This window comes from Myotis yumanensis, unplaced genomic scaffold (assembly GCF_028538775.1).
Source record: "Myotis yumanensis isolate MYYU_CA2020_CCGP unplaced genomic scaffold, mMyoYum1.0.hap1 SCAF_18, whole genome shotgun sequence".
Lineage (NCBI taxonomy): Eukaryota > Metazoa > Chordata > Mammalia > Chiroptera > Vespertilionidae > Myotis > Myotis yumanensis.
In genome coordinates, this window is record NW_027223769.1 from 25,337,392 (window position 1) to 25,346,961 (window position 9,570).

The 9,570-nt window shown below is 52.9% G+C and overlaps 1 protein-coding gene across 4 annotated transcripts in view; it reads right to left on the reverse strand.

Moving 5' to 3' along the window:
* The window catches only part of ZFHX3 (zinc finger homeobox 3), a 253,984-nt gene that overhangs the window by 208,806 nt on the left and 35,608 nt on the right, over positions 1-9,570 (reverse strand). The gene's annotated exons all lie outside the window — the stretch shown is intronic.

A 9,570-nucleotide genomic window follows, 5' to 3' on the forward strand; every position in this document is an offset into this window, starting at 1 on the left:
GTGCAAATACAAGCCATTTTCCCAACCCATTTCTGATCCATGTTCATCTGACGTTCAAACACCCTGGAGTAGGCCAGGGACAACACTGTGTTACAGAAACCGATACAACAGAGAAGGGGAGTGACTTAGCCAAGGCCACGCAGCTACTTAGCAATAGATTTGAGACCAGAGGCTACAGTGGCTGCTGGCAAGCTCTTCCCGTTCAGAGCCAGTAATCGTCCCCCGCTTCCTGGGCCGCGCCATCTCTGCTGCAACTACTCAGCTCTGCCGCTGCAGCAGGAAAGCAGCCAGAGACCCGTGTGAGTGGACAAGCCGGGCCCACCTGGCCCAGAGGCCCATGGACACAAGTACGGCGTGCACACAGTTCCATGGGTCACGAAATACCATTATTCCTTGGATCCCCCCCCCCCCCCAATTTAAAAATGTAAAAACTGGCCCTGGCGGGGTAGCTCAGTTGGAGCCCTGTCCCATACACCAAGACTGCAGGTTTCATCCCCAGTCAGGGCCAGTACGAGAGACAACAAATCGATGTCTCTCTCTCTCTCTCTCTCTCTCTCTCTCTCTCGCGCGCGCGCGCGCGCGCTCTCTCTCAATAACAATAAAATAAAGATAAATAAATAAAAATGTCAAAACCACTCTTAGCTCGCAGCTTACACAGAAACTGCCGTTGGCCCACAGGCTGTAGTCTGCCTACCGGGACCACCGGGAGGCTAGTAAATGTCTAAGAACACACGGCGCCAAAAAAAGACAAATCGAGATCGTTCTCGGGCTTATTAATTTTAATTACCCGTCCAATCATACTGCTCGACCCTCAAACACCTAACATACAGCCCAGCAGCGAGTGTGCGATGGCCACACAGCTGCAGCCCCTCACACGATGGCGTAGCCTTAAGACTTCAGTGGAAATGCTGCCTCTTTAAGGGGATTTTTGCACAAATTTCAAAGTTAAGACACTTCCTATAAATTCACGGTGAATACCCAGGCCACCACTAGCCGGAAGTGCTACTGCAGGAGGCATTTCCAAACTCTGAGACACAATATTAGGGGGGCGACGGTCCCCCTACCACCGCCCCCCACCAAGCCAGGAGGAGTTTCGGTCCGTGTTCAGTAAAAAGAAATCTGGCCAGAAAGAGGTTAATGCCCTTCCAGGGCCGGGATCTGATAAATGGCTGTGCAGAAAGCAGGTTCCCTCACTTTGAGATATGATGTCACTAACCTTTATTGATCCACCATCAGAGAACTTTGCTTATCTCTCTCCTGTGATATACTGGCCCTCCTGAGCTCAACTAGTGTTTAATACACTGCGGGTGCCCTGCGCTCCCATCGCTCAACGCCCGCGGGGCGAGGCTGCCAGGGGGCCGTATTTTATAGCCCGGCCTTGTGGCCACAGAAGACTCCCCGAGACCATGGGGAGAGGACACCCACCTTCAGCTCCTGCCACGCTGCCAGGTCCCAGACACACCTTGACAGAGGGCCAGGGAGGGCAGGACGGGGCACGCCCCCTCTGAGCTTCTCCTTTTCCTTAAGGCTCAGCTCCAGTCCCCGAGTTCTCCTTTCTTTTCCTACCATGAAAAGACAACTGCCAGCGCCCACGTTCATGTGGCAGAAGAAGGCAAGCACCGCCACATCAGAGAAGGGAGTGTCTTGTTTTCCCCCTTCCCAAGGTCTCAAGACCTCGGTCCACAAGGAAGTGGAGAACACTGCCCATCGAGGTACCTAACAGCCATTCCAGAAGAACCAGGCCGGGAGGAAGCCAGAGAACACGCTGGGTGCGGCCTGATCAACTCAGCTGCCGGAAAGCAGCAGGGACCCAGGCCTGGGGGCGGCGTGGAAGCCGCCACACTGGGCTTGGTGTCAGTCCTCTCTCCCTCCTCCCAACCACAGACAGACTGTGCAGGGCGCACGGCCTGCGCCACACCCCAAGGGTCCGCCAGTGCCAACTCGCAGGGGAGACTGTTACAACAGAAGGTGCAGAGTTGGCATGAGACTCGCTCCCTTCACCCTCACCAACACCAAACGCCCAGGGGGGGCTCTCAAGCTCAGCCAAGACCCCCCGGGTCGCCCCCCTGGAGGAGCCGGCGGGGCATGGCTGCTTCCCCTGCCCCATCCCTGCCTGCCAGGGGCCCTGGCAACCAGGGAAAGCAGCACGCCCTCCCACTGCCCCAGGCGCCCAGAATTTGCCTAATTGAACATTAACAAGTTGCTACAATAAAGTTCCTCTGTTGTGAGCGAGGAACCTTTTGGGCAACAACAACAGAAGTCTTGTTACAAACTGCTCTCAAAGCCAGGCCTCAGCCTCGACAGGTGTGAACAAGATTTAAACACCTCCTACAACACAATGCTATCCAGACAAAGGGAAAGTCAATCCCAACCTCCTGGGGTTTCTCCTTGTCTGACATCTTCCTCACTCACTCAGCCCAAGGGAGCCAAGGGAAGGTGGAGGAGCTCTCTCCAGCCCAGCTGCAGGGAGACCTCACCAAGCCTGAGCGGGCCACTCCCACCACCCTCCGGGGGGCGGTTCTGCAAAGCCTTGGCCCAGAAGGGAGACCCTTCAACACCTCACCCCCCTGGGCCTGGGTCCCCATGCACCTCCCACGCCCCGCCTAACTCGGCCAGCCAATGAACCTCACTGGCAAGTTTCCCATGTTACGTGACCACCGCAGCTCACCACCCCACCTCTCCCACCTGAAAGGCGAGGAGAGCCAGAAGGACGTAGGGGGACGAAGAGGAAGGCCACAGGGCCCAAGCGGTCCTAAGGGGACACAGGCACCTCCTACCGGTTCCTCCCTCGGAATGTGGACACGAGGTGGGACGCCAGGACTGCATTTTTCGTTTTTTTAAAAAAAGGTTTTCTTGAGTGCTGCTCAAGGTAGAAACACATGAGACGTGTGTGTTGGACAAGGAAGGAATTATCTCTCCCATTGATTTTTCACTCTGGAGTATTAGAGAGAACACAGCATTTATCTGGAGATTTCTTCCCAAAGCCGACCACATCAGCGGGCCTTGAAAGGAGCTTATGGGAGGAAAGATCTGCTGACAGCCTTCGTGGAGAGGGGCGGCCCAGCAGGGACTCTGTCAGCCCTAAGTTCCTGCACAGACCTCTGCGAGCAGTTGCCATTGTTATTCAACCTCAAACAAGGGAGTGAGGGCAGAGAGGGGAGTGACTGGGGATACCGTGGGCAAGAGTTACAATGGACAAAGAAGCAAATTCTCTTTCCCTCATTCCTCTCTAATGAGACCTCAAAACAACAACAAAACAAAACCCAAAAAATCAGCTGGCAAAGATGCATTCCTGCCTGGGGCACCCCCCTCCTCTGCTTTCTTGTCTACAAACTCTCGGGCATTTTTAAAAAGTGATAATAAGCACTCATCACCCTGTTTTTATCCGAACATCCATTCTCTCCCAGTGCAAGAGAAAGACTGTCGACATTTTTTTTTTAAGTGAGACACATCCATGAGATATGCCAGGGTGACTACCTCTAAGAGCAGCCACTCTCAACTTTCTCTATTCCAACCTTGGGCGAACCCAAGGGTCAGTAAGAGTGGCCTGCGGACTGTTTATAAAACGCACGTGGCCACCATGACGGAATGAAGCTGCTTCCTAGAAGTTTGCATGGAAACAGCTCCTGTGCACGGAGTCAGGCTGGTTCCTGTCCCTCCTCGCTCCTCCTTTTCCTATCAGAGAAGCAAGGGACTTGCCCCCCGCCCTGCAAAGGCCCGCAGCCTGCTCGCTCCAACAGCAAGGAGAGGTTGGGAGGCTCCAGTCCCCTCCCCAGGTAGCTGGGAGGACGTAATTGGTGAGGCAGGAGATTAGAAATATCAGCAGGCTCTAAGTAAGACTTTAATTTACTGGCAGATCAATAGAGCCGGGGTTATATTGGCAAAGTGTCTACAGCTCTATTGACTCACGCAATGCCTCTTATCAATTTATCAGAAATCTGGAAGTCAGAAGATATTGTTTGAAGGGAAAAGGGGGAAAAAAAAAAGAAGAGACTGAAAGAGTGAGACAAGAGCCCGAGCAGTGAGAAACGGGGTTCCCCGGTGACGAACTCAGTGCAGACTTTTACACCAAAGTGTCTCCGGGAAAGGAGACCGGTACAATGTAACGCAGAGTTCATCGGCCCTTACAGGGCAGGCTCCCTCCACCTTCCCGTGGGATTCCTTCCCACAAACCTTGGATTCGAGGGGGAGGGGGGATCCCACCAAAGCAGAAGCTGTTTATTTATCTGTTTGTTCCACAAGGACAGCTCCTCCCTGTGGGTCCAATGATTCCTGCTGAAGCTGCAGGAAGGCCCAAGCACCACCCCCTTTTTTTCTCTTTTGCATTCTTGTGCCTCTCCAGCTCCACCTCTGCCAGGTCTCAGCTTCCTTTCCACCAACCCATTAAACACACACACACACACCCACACACACACACACACAGAACAAAACAAAAACAAAACAACCTCCTTAAGTAAAAGGAGTATCTGTCCCAGCACCCCAACCCTCTCAAGGCCACAGTGGCACCTGGTCTCAAGCAGCATAAAGAAAATACAGAAATCATCACACAGGACTCGCAAGAGATTTCACAAATGATTAATCTCCATTGGGAAAGGTGTGTGAACTATCCCAGGTAATACAACAAAATGGGGGGGGGTGGGGGTAGAGAGTAAACATCACCCAACCTAACAAGGAGGGACTCAGGAAGACACTGGTTCCTGGGCATTTCCATCAGGTAACTCTAGGGGGCAGGTCACGGAGAAATAGAGGGCTTGGGCACTCCAGGTATCGGAGGCTGCAGGCAAGAGCAGTTTAACTTGGTTTGGAGAAACTGTGACCTGTTTTGACAATCCATTTTGGTTCCTGCCTCATACAACAAATTTCTGCTTAATTGCTGTTTTGTATTTCGTTGAGACATCAAGTAAACAGTACTTAAGTGTTTCCAGACAAAAACAATAACTCACTAATGACTAAGGCCCTGCTAATTAAAATGTCCCTGTGATGGCGTGACTGGCCCGGGAGCCACCACGGGGAACAGAACTGGCTGGGCCTTGAATGCAAAAACCAGAACACAAACTGGATGGGGGGGGGGGGGGGGGGGAGGGTCGTGGAATAAGGCCAAGGCTGGCTTCCCAGTGCTGAGGACACACAGTGGCCCTCTGGCTGCTAAGGGATCCCCTCACTGGGGACTCAGGGGGAGAGGAGGAGGAGGTGGAAGTGGGGGAGTGAGGGCACTGGGGTTTCAGAGGGAATGCCAGATCCCTGAACAGAATGCACGTTCTGGAACCTTGTGGGTAAGTGACCCTGGCATGACCCTCAATACTCTGAGTTCCTGCGTTCCCCTGAAGAAGAAAAAAAAAAAGTATGTGTATTAAACTGACCAAGTAGATACTTCTCTAGAGACCACACTTCTTACAGGGATGAGGGTCCGAAGCGTGAGTTCCCAGTTACCCTTTAAATGAGAAACGAGACTCAGAAGGATGCATGGAAGGCACATGACGCCACCTGGTCAGTTCAAGTATCCGTCTCCCCCAAACAGTCCGGACTCCTAAGTGCACATCGGACAGAGTAACAGGAAACTTCTCTTCCTCCCCAGACAAGCGATCAAAATAACTAGACTTCTCCTAATAGAAGCTTCGCTCTCTGCTCTCCAACATGCGGTCCTGCAGACGGGGGCCCCACAACGTCACTCTTTGCGGCGAAGCATTCAGAACCAGAAAGAGAAAGGGAGGCGGCCAGTCCCCGAGCTGGCAGGGGGGCGTGTCCTCCGCCCAGCAGGTTAGAGACCTGCTCGTTAGCAACGGGAGGGGGTGGGGAGAGTCATTGAAACCACAGGGGCCTAATACCCATTTGTATTCACACGCAGGCCCTTCAGGGGTATAAAATCGGAGAGGTTGAACTGTTTACATTCACCTAATGCTCAAGTAAACAAATCGGAGGCCGGGAGGAGGGGTCCCGGGCTGGGCCCCTGGGGGTGAGGGAAGAAGGCTGAGGCTGGCTTCCCGGCTCAGAGGACAGAGGCCAGGCTCCCATCCCGGCCCAACCCCGCTTTTTCCCTCCAAGCCTGGGCCCTTCAGGACCCCACACGGCCCATCTGGATTGGGCCCTTGGAGGCCATGGAAGCTTCCAGAGGAAGAGGGGGGAGCTGAAGGAAGAAACTCCTCCCTCCTTCCAGGCCACAGGGAGGGGAGTTTGTTGCTGGAGAACTGAGTATTACAAGAGCACCCCCCCCCCCCCTTCCTGGCTGCCAGGAAGCCCCCAGCATCTTCAGGCCAGGGCTGCCTGGTGTCCCAGCACATGGCCTGATCACATCCTCTAAAATGTGAGCGGTTTCAACTTGACGGGGAAAGGGGGGGTGGGGGTCCTGGCACTCCCTTTTAAATGCAGATTTGAACTTTTCACCCGGGGTCAGACAGCTGCGCTGCTCCATCCCCAGCAGAGGCCGGCGCCGGGGCCACTGCAGCTCACACACGTTCACAGTTTTTTTCCTGCCGGCACAGGAGGCCGCCTGCTGAAGGAATCAGATACCCTCCCTCCCTACACCCCCAAACCCACACCAGCCTCTCGGCTTACCAGGGGCACAGATCCCACCGTCCGCCCCGAGGAGGCCCTCGAATGGGCAGAGGCTGGTGGGGCGCTCTGGGCCCAGCACCGAGGAAGGAAAACTGTTCTCATCACAGACATCGACTCAGGATGCGAAGATCAATAGCGAGAAGCCGGGTACTTATCCGGCTCTGAAAGAAGCGCCTCCTCTGTGGGGCGCGGCGCGCAGTGGCTCTCTCTGTAACAGAAGCCAGGGGCCAGCCTCCTTGCTGTGGACCCATAAAAACTGTCATGGGGAGCGGGACTCGTAATCACCCAGCTTTGGGAAGCCACTTCAGGAGCGAACCACAGAAACATATGAATTACCTTAAAAAAAAAAAAAGTCTAGGCTGGAACGTCTTGCCTCTATCCTATCCCTTATCCTCAGGCACAAGGTGGCTTCGATTTTTCCTTATCGCCTCGCTGCCCCTCCCTTTCTTTCCTCCTCCAACCAAAGATGCCCAAGGCCCTAGACTAGGGAAGGATTTCACTGTGTGCCATTAGATGATGTGGGAAATCAGATAGGCTAATAAACACTCAGGGAAGAGGAGTGGCGTCGTGTTAGGACTGGTGGTCTGGTCCACAGGTCCTGAGCAGGGGCGGGAGCCTCCCAATGAAAGCTCCCTCCCAGGAACACACCACTTTGCCCAGGCCAACCAATCAGGAGGCCTGCTTGACGCTAGAGAGGGCAGTTCCCAGATTATCCAGGTGTCCAAGGTCCTGCATTCACGGGGGCCCTCTGCTGGGGCCTGGCCCACCTCGGGGCCCTCTGCTGGTATTGTCCCTTGGGCACGGCCTTCGAAGCCAGGCAGCTATCTCCACCTCCCCCACCTGCGTGCCACGGGACAGTTTACAAAACATCTTCACGCCAGCATCATATTTTTGCCTCCTAACAACCCCATGAGGGATGTCGGAGGAATCATGTAGCTTTTACCCTACAAACTGTGCAGATGAAGCCAGTACCCCCTGAACCCTAGTAAATTGAAGCAACTGGTCTCAAGGAACGAGGGTGACTCAGCTCCATCTACCAAATGTCTCTGAGGAGCCCAGGGCAGCCCTGCCCTGTCCAGTAGGTCGCCACCAGCCCCTGTGGCCACTGAGCTGATATAACGTGGCTAGTCCAAATGGAGAGGTGCTGTCGGTATAGAATACACACAGCATGTATTCTGAAAGAATGGAAAACGTCTCGATAGTTTTCTTTATATTGATTGCATATTAAAATAACATCCGGGTATACTGGGCTAAATAAAATATCTCCTTAAAATTAATCTCACCAGTTTCGTGTTAATTTTTCAGTGTGGCTACGAGAGCATTGTAAGTTACATGTGCGTGTGGCTCACACACTGTGTTTCGATTGGACGGTGCTGTTCTAGAGCCCTGGCCTGTCTTTCAACTTCAGATTCAGCCAGGACTGAAGTGTTCTTGAATATGACTGAGACAGAATTTTCTTGTCTAGCTTGAACATCCCCCCTAGGGCCACAATGTGCCAACTCTCAAAGGGATGCTTTTAATTATGCTGGGAAATGCTAGTATTCAACTAGCCTAATGCCAAATTGCATGTGTAAGCTAAGAAAAAAGAAAAGGTGGAAGGTCAGATGAGTGTCAGCGTTAGGCAGGGTCAGTGGAGAGGTGCCACCGCTTCCAAAATGTTATCAATGACGTCTGAGACCAACCCTCTGCTTTAAATAGTAACGGTAGTAACAAGTTGTTTATTGTGGTTTAATACAAGGATTACCTATTCCTCGACTTGTCAAATAGTTCAGCTTGATTTCTTACTACCGAGAGCAGAGTTCTCTCTTTTCAACTGCCCTTTCCATAAAATATACCAGCAGGAGCCTGGTACCCCCGACCCCCACATACACACACTGTACGGTGGGTGGGAAGGGAAGGGAGAGAAAGGGGCAGAGAACACAGAAATGGCCCCTTTTCTATTAGAAAGTGGCCTACCCTACCCTAGGGATCACAGCCCAGACTCATTTCTCCATGCAAATGAACTTTTTAGCTACCCTCCGGGAAGAAGAAAAGCTGCACAGATGCGGAAGGCCCCATCCTGGGGCACACAATTACAGCCATTTGCATTCCTCCCGCGGCAGGATTAGCACAGGAATGTGCTTTGCAGCTTTGTGGGGGGAAAGGGAGTTTAGGAAGAAAGGAATGGGGGGGGGGGGGGGGGATTTCTCCCTGGTCTGTCCATCCCGAAGCTCTATGATACACCACCACTGCTCTGCGTGTCTGAAAGTGGGAAATAACTCCTGCTCGGGCTTTCTGAAGAGGGGGAGGTTGAAAAGGCCAGGGAGGGGGAGTGGGGCCAGGAAGGCGGTGGGGGGGAGGGGAGGAGGGAAGGGGAGGGGCTGCGTGAATTAGGGGAACTGCCCCTCCTGGTGCTTTGATCCCCCACGGGTCGTCGCTAGGAGAAACCAACTTTTCTCCTCGGGTTAATCAAAACCAAATACTCAGGAATGTGGCAGGACAGGTCTGAGCTTCCAGGTCCCTTTGTCTTTGAGGATTTAAAATGAAATAATTTTTTTAAAGCAGATGGCAGTGGTTTAGGGGATAGGTAAAGTGAAAAGTCTGAAAGAACCTTAGGTCCCATCCTCAACCCACAAGAAAAAAAAAAAAAGATGAAACATAAATCTACTATAGTTTATCAATAAATAAGTTATTTTATAAATTAAGGCCCAAAAGAACGTTCTATCTTATTGCCCAGCCCCCCCCCCACAAGAGTCCCTTAAACTATACCTTGTCAAAGTGCAAGAAACAGTGCAAGATGTAAGAGGCACCAGATTATAAAATGTACCATGAAAAGAGAAGCGCGTCCCCCCCCCCCCCCCCCCCCCCCCCCCCCCCCCCCCCGCAAGCTCAAGAACGTATTTTTTCCAAGAACAAAGCTTGGGAGTATTTTGCGGTGCGAGGGTCTGCCTGGGGAATACTGAGGTAGGAAGGGGCACATCCAGTCACTGTTCAAATGCACGGATCAAATCCATGGTGACTCTGTAAACTCTGGGATGT